We start from the raw sequence: 13,901 nt of genomic DNA, 5'->3' as shown, positions 1-13,901 counted from the left end.
TAGTTCTAGGATTACAGGTATGTGCCACTATACTTAGCATTTTAAAAAATTATTTATTTATTTGAGAGAGAGAAAGAGGCACACACACAGGGAACAGGTGTGCTAGGGCTTCCAGCCACTGCAAATGAACTCCGGATGCATGGGCCACCTTGTGCAAATGGCTTATGTGGGTACTGGGATTTTATTTAGGAAAAGTTGATATCTAAACAATATTGAATCTTCTGACCAAATGAGTAAGAAATATCTTTTCTTAAATAAAATTTAAAACTTTTTTTTAACAATTACATAGTTCCTTCCTGTTACCCTCTTTTATCTACCTTCTTCCATTCCCCTCCACCACACCCCACTCCTTTCCCTATTTCCTCTCCCATATTGACGTCTTTTCTTTCTTTCTATTATTTATTTACTTATTTTTATTTGTATGAGAGTGACAGACAGGGAAAGAGGCAGATACATAGAGAGAGAATGGGCACACCAGGGTCTCCAGCCACTGCAAAGGAACTCCAGACACATGCACAACCTTGTGCATCTGGCCAACGTGGGTCCTGAGGAATACGAGCCTCGAACTGGGGTCCTTAGGCTTTGCAGGCAAGTGCTTAACTGCTAAGCCATCTCTCCAGCCCGATAGATGTCTTTTGTTTCTCTCCTCCATCATCTATGACATCCTACCTGTGGACCCAATATTACATAGGCCTTCTATAGATTACAATGGCTGCTCCAAAGTCATGAATATAACCATTTGTGTCTGGGAGACAGCATTCCAAAGCACTCTTCCCATCCTTTGATTCTTACACTCTTTCTGCCATAATCCCTGAAGTGAGGACTATGTAATTAGGTAAGAGAGGAATCTTTAACTATTTAATTTGATTTCTTTAATTTTTCTCAGCAATGTTCTATAGAGTTTTTTTTGTTTGTTTGTTATTAACACTGCTTTGTCCCAGTCCAAGCAGTAAAAAAATAATATCACTTGCTTATCACAGCCCTCTTTTCATTGCTTTAATTTTACGTGTGAGTTTCCAAATCCCCCTGAGACATTTATTCAAAGGTGGCCTCCTGCAACATTTTTACAAATGGCCAATGACCTATTTTTGGACTGACTTTTTTTACTTTTTGAGAAATCTGTTTTCCAAATCTAAGGTACCTTCACTCTATGGCCTGATTATGGTTTTTTGTGCCTAGAACAAATCACAGTATGTACTTTCTAAACCGTATCACTCTCTTAGTGTGGTGAACTACTCCACTTTCTGGAAACTTCCCTTTAACTGAATTCCCCGAGGCCATTGTGGGACTCCTCTGTGTGAGCTACTGAAAACCTCTACATCCTTTTCTTAAATCATTCTGTGTTTTGACTTGTGTATTCTGTTCAGGTAAGTTACTGTTCGTTAGTAAAAAGCAATTATCAAGAGAAGCTGAGTCCAAATATAAACTGGTCTGGACTTGTTTGCTTAAATAAAGAACCCTGAAAGCTGTCATTTGTGTTCTTTATTTGTCATAAATAGTTGTGGTTCTGCGATTTCCATCAGTACTCTGGGTCTTGCCTACAGGTCCTTATGACCTACATTATTCCTCTAATCTGTCCCCCACAATCTTCCTGACACCATCCTGTTTCTCAGAAAAGCCTGTGATTTGTTTTGTGGGCTGTCCCTCTGGGACTGCTGGCCAGGGAAAGGACTGAGTATGACACATGATGGTGAAATTTCTCTTAGAAGTAAGCAATGACCTATAAGGGTCTACAAATGTGAATTTGAGAACTGTTGCTTTAGATTGTTTTTCCTTTGTCTACCTTCATATCAGGTATGTCTGCCCTTTGAGCAAGTGTCAGCAGGTGGTGGGTATGAATAAGATCTAGGTATCAGTTACTTTCTAGCTGCTGTGAATTGGCCAGAAGTAAAATAAAGAAGAAAATGGTTAATTTGGGCTCCACATTTCAATGGGATATAGTCTGTTATTATGAAGATGGCATGGCAAACCTGCCACATTTTAACCAAAGTCTGAAGCAAAGAGGGAGAGAAGGGGTGAGGAAAGGAGGAAGTGGAAGAGATTGAGATCGAAAAGGATGGAGGGGAGGGAAATGACACTGGTCTATAAACCCTCAAGTGTGTCCTCTTAGAAGGTTCCATCTCCTAAAGTCTCCACAACCTTCACAAAAAGCACTATTACCTTCTGAAAAAGCAAAATAGATTCTCCAATGGAGAGTGAAGTCAGCATAGGTTAAATTGGATAAGTGTTATTAATTTAGGGAGATTATGATGGATGTAGGCCCTCTTTTAGCCAAAGTCTAGTGGGAGCTTGACTTTGGAGAGCATAATCTTTGTCCCATCGGATTCCGGCCTGGTTTCCAGATCCAGATCTGGGTTCCTTTCCACTGAGCAGATCTCTTAGCTAATCAGAAAGCCACTGGTTACCCACCAAGGCTGTGTGCCACCACTGCACTGGTGTGTACTTCTTGTCAGGCTGGTTACTTCTGAGTAGCTTAGACCCCTGCTTGCTCACACAGTTGCTGGCCACTGTCTTCTAGTAGCTCATATAGTACTTTCAAACACTAGATGGGCTAACTGTCTGGGGACTGACTGTCTTCCAGTTTCCAGCTAGGTCTCTATTTTGTGTTGTCTGCATGATGGTGTCTTCAGGAACAGGGTCTTACCTTTTACCTCGAGCAGCTAATCAAGTCCTTTGACAGAAACCAATCTTGTTTTGGGGACCTCGTAGGTCTCGCCAATCAATAGCTCAATGTGGGTAGCACTTATTTCTGGTACTTCAAGTTACAGGTCAGGAACAAAATTGTTTAAAGTTAGTCTTCATCCCCTCTAGGGCCCTTCTTTTGGGGTGCTTCTCCCTATATTCCTGTTACAGGTTATATCTTTTAGTCTACCTTCAAGGAGAAAGATTTCTATGGTACCAGTTCATTTTGAATTTGATTTTGTATTTATTTCCCTCAACTTCCCCCTTCTCCCTGCAAACCCTTCCATCCCTATTGTCTAGGCCTCAAGTTGCCTATCCAGTTGGCCAGCAACTCAAGCTGGTCCAGGTTAGGAGGCACAGATAAGTGAGAACATGCAGCATTTGTCTTTCTCACAGAGTCTTTTTAACATTCAGACTTGAGTTTTGTGGATTGCATTATTACCTAGAAGACTTGAGGGGCTCTTGGAAGGTTCATGCTCACCTTTAATGATTGGGAATCCTTTGAGGTCATTTCATATGTCTCCATTGCAAATTGATGCGCCTCGAGATACATCTGTAGAGGTCCCCACAACTCCATATCTTGGCCCATGTTCTACTCCATTCTCTATTGCTTTGCTGAGTTAAGACTCCAGTCATGATCTCCCCACCCATGTTTCCCTGCTAGCTGAAGTTTCCAGGTTCTGCTCAACACACAGCAGCGACAGCTACCTGATCCACTATGGCCACCAGCCTCCATCCACAGCATCTGGACCACAGAGCCCATCTTTCTTTTGCAGCTAGTTCAGAAGTGCCTTCTGTCTTATGTACTCTACTTGTCTCAAAGGGGCTCCTTATTAGAATTGCTTGGGCCCCACACTTTTAGTACGCTAGACTTTCAGTTTATGTGTCATGCTTTTAAGGCTTAAAAAGTTGTCAACACATTCCTAAGACTTAGCATTGCCCACTTAGTATTTGACTCTCTGTTGCATGACTTTTTCTGAGGAGAAAGATACAAACGTCTATTCACTCCAATAAGGTGCTAATGACAGACCAAAGAAACTTCCTCAGTCTATCTTTGTGTGCCAATGAGCTTATTGGGTTTGCTTATAGGAACATGTGTGAAGGATTACTTACAGGAACACAGGTGAGTCAGGTACAAAAAAAAAAAAAAAAGCGCCCAACAAAACATGGGTGACAACTCATGAAAACTGAATCACTAGAGTCTCCTGTACAGGCAACTCTACTGAACCACCTCCTCTTCCCAGTGATCATTCACTGCTCATGTAGTCTCAGGAAGGGCCTTATGAGTGTGAGTCCTGTAAGTTTTGTAATCTTCCTGAGTCTTAGGAGTCGCCCACTTACATCCATGTTTCAGCTTGGAGGAAACAACTATACAACACCTGAACTAATGCATGGATTTAGAGGCCATTCTATGCCATTGCTTTTCATTTACTTCATGATTTTCCTCCATCCCCCTGCCCAGGTTGCTCAGCTGCACTCATACCTAGAGACCAACCTTAGGTCCTTTGCTCTTTTTCAAGGGGGTGATTATAACATGCACTCAGCTAGAGAATGCTACCTCTCTGAGCATATTATGCCATATGCATCAATATGTCATAATTCTCATTGAAACTCTAAAGGATTAGTGCACTAGAAATAGAATACAGAAGCAGGTATACATTGGATAGCTATATTTTCACTATGAACCTCTCAATGAGTTCCATTAAAATACAACTAAAGGAGCTGGGAAGATTGCTCAGTGGTTAAAGGTACTTGTTCCAAAGCCCACTGACCAGGGCTCAGTTCCCTAGTTCCCACAGAAAGCCAGATGCACAAAGTGGCACATGCATCTGGAGTTCTATTGCAGTGGCAAAAGCACTGACATACCTAGTCTCTCTCTCTCTTTTTCTGTCTTTGTCTGCCTTTCAAATAAATAAAATAGGTCTTAAAAGAAACAATTAAGTATTCATAAACAGGCACTGATTGACTTGAAGTCTAGGATATTAAGTGATATTTTGTGTGATGAGCAAGTTGCTTTACAACTAAAGAATTTAAAAATATCATGTATGCTTTTCTGTGTCACTTTAGAACTGAAACCACTTTCAGATTTCTGCATGAATCAAAACATTTTATTAAAGTTGGTTATCTCTTAAAATAAGTATTAGATTTGATTATATCAAGCCATGATGAAATATAATATGACCAAGACCAAGAAGGCCTCAGAGAAAACAATCTATATTTTTCTTGATAACAAGTTTATATCTTTCATTATACTCAGTGTTTTCAATATTATGTTATTTATATCTTTTCTCTCCAATTCCATCTTCTTATTAAAAATGGTTCTAAAATATGACATTCCTCTGGAATCAATGAAATGGATATTTAATATACTGAGAGTAAGCAAAAATACATTTAACAGCTTACTCAATGTGAGCTTTCATGAGCTCACTTTGTGTCTATAAAACAAGTGGGAATTGATGAGCTCACAGTAGACCTTGTCCTTTGTCACAGAACATGAATGAAAGACGTGAAATTCTTTAAACTGGATAATATGGCTATTCATTCATTTATCATTTATTAATCAAAGAGATTATGAAATACTATTATCTATTGGTAGCATTAAAATGCACTTGTTTGGTAAGACATTCCATTCAGGTTATTGGAACTTGAATTCAGGACACTTTACACAATGAAAAATCTTTTAAATGAAATTAATACATGGCAGTTAGCATCAGTTTTTTAAATATATTTTATTTATGCAGACAAACTCCAGATGCTTGCACCCCTTGTGCATCTGGCTTACATGGGTCCTGGAGAATCAAAACTGGATCCTTTGGCAACTGCCTTAACCACTAAGCCATCTCTCCAGCCCTAGCATCAATTTTTAAAAGGCCAACCCCAATTTATACCATCTCAGTCTCTTTGAGGGGGATAGGAGAACATACAGTGAAGGCTACGGAATGACTCATGTTGGTGAGCTTTAAACACCACAGCCATCACTTTCCTGATTACAACTGCCCTCGCCCACACTGCTAGTTCAACCCTATTTCCCTCTTCTGCTTCATCAGCTGGAAAGTGGGAACATTATGTCACTGGCACAGTTTCCACTCTTTCCTTCAAATTTTCACTGTGTCAAGAGGCCAGCCCCTCTGCTACCGCTTGTTTCTGCTGGTTGCAGCTCCTGAGTTTGTGCACTCAGGAAGATGGTGCTGGTTGTCAGACAACCCGCTACATTCATTTGAGTGTAATACAACAGCATTCCCCAAAAATGCCAGCCTTTGCTGCCAGGAGCAAATTTCTTGTGGTGTTAAGACCTCCTAGCTCCAAAACAATTTAGACCTCCCCCTAGGACTCAAGATATTGAGATAAAAGTTCACAGTGTGTGTACAGTGGCAGTGTCCATTAGATTTAAAGGGTAGAAGGCAGGGCTATGGAATGAGAACTGGGCAGACATTTCCACCCCAAGTTTGTAAATATAGTTGGTTAGGTCTCTGTGCCCTGAAAAGTCCTTTCTTTTATAGTTGGATTTCGTCACAATCTTGTGGTTATTTCTACACAGACCACTGCAAATTCTTTACTGCACCTGGGAACATAGCTTAAGACAAATCCTACGGAGGCAGATTGACAGAAGCATCTTCCTGTGCACAGAAGAGGCAAAACACAAAGGAGTCCTACCCAGGACTGTCAGTATTGTTCAGGGTTGAAAACAGAGGACTTTGGAGTGAGACACTCTTTGGTTCTAATCACACCATGGCCATTGATAAACCTACTAATTCTGAGCAAAACTTTCAAGCTTTCCAAGCTTCAGTTTACCAGGAGCATAGAAAATCCAAATAACCATCTCAGGGACTAAATGTGATATGGCACATTCATCATACCAGTGATCACAGAGTGTCAACAAATGGAGGCTCTACTCAGAGAGTAAATGTGATATACTCATTATGATGACCTTAGCTAGACTTTACCAGATAGTACGGCACAGTGCTTAAAAGTGTACACTCCAGGGCTGGAAAGACAGCTCAGTGGTTAAGTGCTTGCCTGTGAAACCTAAGGACCCTGGTTTGAGGCTTGGTTCTCCAGGACTCACGTTAGCCAGATGCACAAGGGGGCACACGCATCTGGAGTTCGTTTGCAGTGGCCGGAGGTCCTGGCACACCCATTCCCTCTCTCTCTATTTGCCTCATTCTCTCTCTCTGTCCATCGCTTTCAAATAAATAAATAAAAATAAACAAAAAAATTAAAAGTGTACACTCCAAATCTGGGATACTTGGGCTCAAATACTCCAACAAAAGGGCTTTCATTTTAAATATTTTCTTCAATGATATAGCCACTTTTAAATTGCTCGTGCTACTATAAAGAACCTTCACCCTTGGCCCTGTAAGCAACAATTGAACATATTGGGTCACCTAAAACAGAAAAGAAAACACAACTTGAGTAATTAAGCTTGGATTCCCAAATCCCACATTAAGTCATGCCCTGTGGCAGGAAGATGTCTGCAATCCCAGCATGTTTATAGTGAGGAGGGAGGCAGAGATAGGAGAACAGCTAGCCTGTCTCACACAGCGGTGAACAATGAGAGATGCTGCTTCAGAACAATGTGGAAAGTGAGGACCACAGGCGAAGTTGTCCTCACCTTCCATAATTGCACTGTGTACTTATGCATGCGCACACACACACACACACACACAGAGAGAGAGAGAGAGAAATTTGACTAGTTGGAGGAGGAAGGGGATCAATGGGAGGAGGAGGATAAGAGAAAGTTCTGGGGGTGTATACTATGAAAATATATACATGTATAAAAATGTCACAATTAAACCTGTTATGTATAACTAATATATCTAATAAGAAACTTTCTAGAAAAAGAAAAGCAGGAAATAACTGTAATATGTTCTCATAAATACTGTGGTAGTTTGATTTAGGTATCCTCCATAAACTTAAGTGTTCTGAATGCTGGGTTCCAAGGATTCAATTTGGGAATTGAATCCTCCTGGAGGCAGTGTATTGTTGGGGACAGGCTTATAGGTGGTATAGCCAGCTTCCTCATGCCAGTGCTTGGCACACTCTCCTGTTGCTGCTGTCCATCTGATTTTGCCCAGGAGGTGATGTCTACCTTCTGCTCATGCCATTGTTTCTCCTGCTATCATGGAGCTTCTGCTAAAGCCTATAAGTCAAAATAAACCTTTTTTTTTTTTTTCTCCACAAGCTGCTCTTGGCCGGGGTTTTTCTGTCTGCAATGTGAACCTGTCTGCAACAAATATCTGCAGTTTTTTTTTTTTTTTTTAATAAAACTTCAGTTCCCTTTTTCAAATTGCCTCACAGATTCAATTTAGAGGTTAAAATTTTAGCTGGTTTTCATATTGTTTTATATTTTCATTTACTGGTAAGCTGAGAAAGATAGAAAGAAAAGAGGTAGACAGAGAGAATGGACATGCCAGTGCCTTCAGCCACTGTGAACTCCAGATCTATGCGCCCCTTTGTGCATCGGACTTTATGTAACAGTGCACACGTATACAAACATTCACCCCTATATTTGGCATTGCAAAACCAAGTGGATGAAAGAATTAAACATAGTGACTTTTCACCCAGTCAAGTACTGACAAACAATAGCGTTTCATGATAGTATCTCTAGCTATTGACCTGGAAGAAGATTGACTGGTATGCAAACCATGAATGTAAATACATTTTAGGCTTGAAAAGTAAATATTATCTGAGCAGTAAATTCCTTCACTAAACTCATACCTGCAAAGGTCAGATTGAAATTTCAAATGCAACAAGATCCTCTATGGGATTTGCAGAGCGTTGATGGCACTAAAGGACGGGCGGTCGTTCAATGTGTGCGCTCACTGCAGGTCTCCCGAGGCTTAGCTCCAGGAAAGCTTCTGGGATGGAAGACTGCTGCTCACCCTTCCCAGGCTGTCACCACCCAGTGGGAAAGAGTAAAAGACCACCTTTCCCACCGTCTGCTCAGTGCAGAGTGAGTCATTGGTTTATCTCTAAAGAACAGACAGGTAGCAGTCACAACCCTATAGTTTGCAACCCAAAAGAATCAGCATCTTGGTCCAAGTATGATTCTATTCAACCATTCTCACCCTTCCAGCTGCAGGCTCCTCTTCCAGTGTGGTGCCCCCAACCCCTCTAACTTCTTTCTTATTGTTTTGGTTTCAGTCATGCTGACTTGAGTTTGTTGTAGTGTGATCAAAAGGAGTATTTCCATTTACCATATTTCATTCAGTTCCTGATTCTTATTCTCCTTAGGTGTTTTTCTTCCATTTAGATTTCCAGAAAACAAGACAGATAGGGAATGTTTATGAATCATAACCTTTCTGTGTTTGTGTGGTGATGGAGGATGAACTCAGGGCAATTTAGGTGGGCCTTCTGCCAAGGATCTATACCCCAGTCATCATTAACATGTAAGTGACTGTTTTAAACATCGACTTTCTCTAGCAGTTAAACAACAATGTAGTGGGCTTACTTCTCTTGTACCCTGTCCCTTTAAGAAGTGCTTGGAGGTGTGGGCATTGAAGGGAAAACAGAAAGGGAAATCAGAGAAGTCTGGGTTTCACTGGGAGGATTCTGGGTCTGATATGTGCTACTTGGAATTTCATAAAAGTGTTTCAGACCACAGCTGCTTCTGGCGTTGAAGATGAAGGCAAATCCACCCCATGGCCTCTTCTCCCTGAAGACCCATAGCACTGACCTGTCTGCTCTTGTCCCCATAAGCGGGGATAGGCAGGGGACAACAGTCTCGAAAGGATGGGTCCATTTAACTTCACTTCTCATCCCTGTGTTTCATTCTCGATGTTCTGGGCAGGTGCTGCCCAAAGACTTCTTTCCTCTTCCCAACAGTTTCCAACTTCACCCCAAATCCAAGCACATAAGTTTGTCTTCCTCCTCATTGGCACGGTAGCTAATTGTTCATATTGGTCTAACCATGCATTTTTCTTTTGGAATTTCATTTTCCTATTACCCAGATCATTTATAATCAAAGATCATCTGAGAGTTGCCGTGATCAGTCCCCTGCCTCCTACAGAAAACATGGCACTTTCTTTGCTAGAAGTAAAGGAAAGGCTGTGAATACCTAGGTGCTAAAAATTTTGTGGCTGTTATATAACCTTTGATAGTCAATTAGTAAGTGAAATAGTGAGTTGGGGTAAAGCCACGATGTGTGGTAAGCATTATGTTTAAATGCAACACTGGGTTATCATCTAGCAACCTACTTGGCAATTGATTTGAACCTTGTTCCTGGGCATGCAGTCACTGAGCCGTGGTTCTGGGAAGTGCCAAGCTTTTCTTCATGGAAGCCTAAAGCACCAGGGCCAAAAAGTGACCGCTTTGTTTTAATGGTTTGAACTACTTGATTCAATTTTTAATATATATTTGTTCTTCCTTGACCCTCAAGTGACCTTCTTGTTCTTTTCCCATTGTAACAGTATTGACTTCTTGGTGTCATTGTATTTTCTCGCTCTCTTCCTTACACAGGTCTTGGCTTAAAGGTTTCAGCTCTGGCTGAGGGAAGGACTTCCTCACAGGGCACCTTGTGGCCTTTTGTCCTGCCTTATTCTCTGCATGACTTTTAGCTCTGTTGGAAAATCTTAGTTCAGGTTCCCTATAGGCAAGAAAGGGAAACACAGTTGTGTGCTAATCCTTCATTGGGAACTGTCATCCAGGAGGAAAGAACAGCAGGCAGGATGCACTGGGATGCTGGTGACTAAACCACTGCTGGTGGCTCAGCTCCAACTCTTCTCTTCCTTCCTTCCTTCCTTCCTTCCCATTTCTACCTGTCAGGGAACTCCTTTTTATTTTTTAATTTCAGGCGCTAACTCCCATACACTACTCTGTTGTGCTCCATGGTCCTTTGGGACAGCAGCTAGCAAAGCCACACTGACATGGGCACAGGAATGGCTGCAGTGCCACTTGTGAAAGATTGGGCTTTACTACCAAGAGTATGGTAAGAGTTGGAGCTAGGATAACTCAAGGGGTAGACATGGAAGCAAGTGGGATCAAGTGGATGTGGGATGTATAGAAACTTGCCCTGTACCCCAATATGGTTTGCTCACTAGTTTATTACCATCTCCCTTAGCATAGAGATAGCTTGGTTCAGCACTCACTATGTCCACAATCACAAGGAGAATGGTATACTCTGGCCACTCAATAAATATTTGTTGAATTTATTTACTGAGTCTCTACTGTGCATCAGGGATTGTTAAAGGTTATAGGAGAGACAAGGATTACCACCATCATATACAGGAAATTTTAAGGAGAAAAATGGCTTTCTTAGTGATGTTCAAAATGAAAGTGGGCTCTAGGTTTCCAGAGTTTTAGCCTTTATCTATAAGAAATAATGTGATTCAGAGAATGAATACTTCTGCTTTGATATCACCTGTCCTTTTGTAGGAAATGGACCTTTCCAGAACATAAGCAGAGCTGACTCTTTTGTGAGGATTTTTATCTTCCTCTGCTTAATTTTATGGATTCAGAAAGTTGGCATGACTACATACCAATAACAAATGTGCTGAAAAGAAATCAGAAAAACAATTACATTCCCAGCAGCTTCAAAACACACCTAGGAATAAGTCTAACCACGAAAGTGGAACACCTCTACACTGCACCATTTAACACTCTGGAGAAAGACATTGAAGAAGAGACCAGAAGTTGGCAAGATCACTCATGCTCATGGATGGGCAGAACCGATAGAGTAAAAATGCATTTTACTAAGAATGATCTTCAGATTCAGTCCTCACTGCAATGTGAATGACATTCTTCACAGAACTATGAAAAAAAAATCCTAAACTTCATATGGAAGCACAAAAGCAATCCTGAGCAAAACAATGCCAGAGGTATCAGACACTTGACCTCAAGTTATACTATGGAGCCATAGTGACAAAACAGACCTATAGATCAATGAAATAGAAGACCCAGAATCAATCCCACAGAGCTGAGAAAAGTGCCTGAAACACACTGTTGCTGTCAGGTTCACATTGCTGGCAGAAGTCACTCGACCAAGAGCATCTTGTGGGGAAAAAAAGGTTGATTTTGGCTTACAGACTTGAGGGGATGTTCCACAATGGCAGTGAAAATGACATGAGCAGAGGGTGGACATCACCCTCTCATGAACATCGGGTGGACAACAGCAATAGGAGAGTGTGCCAAACACTGGCAAAGGGACACTGGCTATAATACCCCAAAGTCCACCCCCAACAATACACTACCTCCAGGAGCCATTAATCCCCAAATCTCCATCAGCTGGGAACCTGGCATTTAGAACACCTAAGTTTATGGGGACACCTGAATCAAACCACAACATATACTTGAAGACTGCTTTTTCAACAAATGGTACTGGGAAAAGTGGATATTCACAAGTAGAAAAATGAAATATATATAAAAATCAACTCAGAACATATCAAAGACCTTAATCTATGTAGGGAAAAATGACTGAAAGTATAGGCATAGGCAAAGAATTTCTAGACAGGACTGCAATAGCTCAGGAAATAATACCAAGAATTGCTAAACGAGGCTTCAAGAAATTACAAAGAACTTTCGCACAACAAAGGAAATAATTATTGATTAAAGCAACAGCCTACAGAATAGGAAAAGATCTTTGCAAGCCATACATGTAACACAAGAGAAAATATCTAAAATATATAAAGAACTCAAAAAAGTGTACAAAACAGCCAAACCACCCAATCAATAAATGGGCCAATGAAATGAACAATGTTCAAAAGCTGCAATACAAATGGCCAATAAATATATGAAAAATATTCAGAATCCTTAGTCATCAGGGAAATGCAAATTAAGACCACACCGAGATTTCATCTCATCACAGCTAGAATGGCTATCATAACAACAATTGCTGGTAAGGATGTGGTGAACAGGGAACTCTTATACACTGTTGGTGGGAATGTAAAGTAGTTCAGCCATCATGGAAATCATTATAAAAGTTCCTCAGAGGGCTGGAGAGATGGCTTAGCGGTTAAGCACTTGCCTGCGAAGCCTACGGACCCCGGTTTTGAGGCTCGGTTCCCCAGGTCCCACGTTAGCCAGATGCACAAGGGGGCACACGCGTCTGGAGTTCGTTTGCAGAGGCTGGAAGCCCTGGCGCGCCCATTCTCTCTCTCTCCCTCTGTCTTTCTCTCTGTGTCTGTTGCTCTCAAATAAATAAATAAAAAATTAAAAAAAAAAAAAGTTCCTCAGAAAACTATAAGTCAATCTACCACATGACCCAGCTGTGGTGGTTTGAATGTAGATGTCCCTCATAGCCTCAAGCATTTTGTTTGAATTATTTATTTATTTATTTGAGAGCGACAGACACAGAGAGAAAGACAGATAGAGGGAGAGAGAGAGAATGGGCGCGCCAGGGCTTCTAGCCTCTGCAAATGAACTCCAGACGTATGCGCCCCCTTGTGCATCTGGCTAACCTGGGACCTGGGGAACCGAGCCTCGAACCGGGGTCCTTAGGCTTCACAGGCAAGCGCTTAACCACTAAGCAATCTCTCTAGCCCCAGCCTCAAGCATTTTTGATTAAGTTTTCTACTTATTCCTTAGCTAGTGGAGGCTTTGGGAGGTGGAGCCTTGCTCTAAAAAGTGTAGAGTCGGGGGTGGGGTTGACAAGTCTAGCCTTTTGTGTGTTCTGAGCTACCTTGCCTGTTCTGTTCTCTCTCTGCTGGATGTGTGACGGCATGCGCCAGCTTCCTCTGCCATGATGATGCTTCCCCTTGAAATCGTAAACCCGAAATAAATCCTTTCTTCCCATAAACTGTTTTTCGTAGGTTTTTTGTTCCAGTGACAAGAAGGTAACTATTACACCAGCTATACCATTTCTGAGTTTATATAGCAAAGAGTTTAAGTCAACTGGCCACATCTACATTTATTGCAGCCCTATTCACAATAGATGGTATTAGCCTAGGTATCCATCAACAGATGAATGAATAAAGAAGATGTGGTGTTTATGCACAATGGAGTTTTATTTAGCCATAAAGAGGAGTAGATGTGACCAGAAAGTATATTATCTAGCCCAAACAAGCCAGAAACAGAAAGGCAAATATCACATTTTCTCTCATTTTTATAGATACATAATGCCATATATACATGTTTTTATGTGACATGATTTGAAAACAGAGGGAAATTGAGAAAAAGAAGGAGACTGAAAAGAGGCAGGGAAGGGGGTGGGGATAAAATGAAGGGCATTGGGGTCAACATTCATGATGTATTTGAAAGAAACTGTCTTTATGAAGCTCAACACT

The sequence above is a fragment of the Jaculus jaculus genome, chromosome 4 (genome assembly GCF_020740685.1).
Source record: "Jaculus jaculus isolate mJacJac1 chromosome 4, mJacJac1.mat.Y.cur, whole genome shotgun sequence".
Classification (NCBI taxonomy): Eukaryota; Metazoa; Chordata; class Mammalia; order Rodentia; family Dipodidae; genus Jaculus; species Jaculus jaculus.
This window is presented reverse-complemented; position numbering follows the sequence as displayed.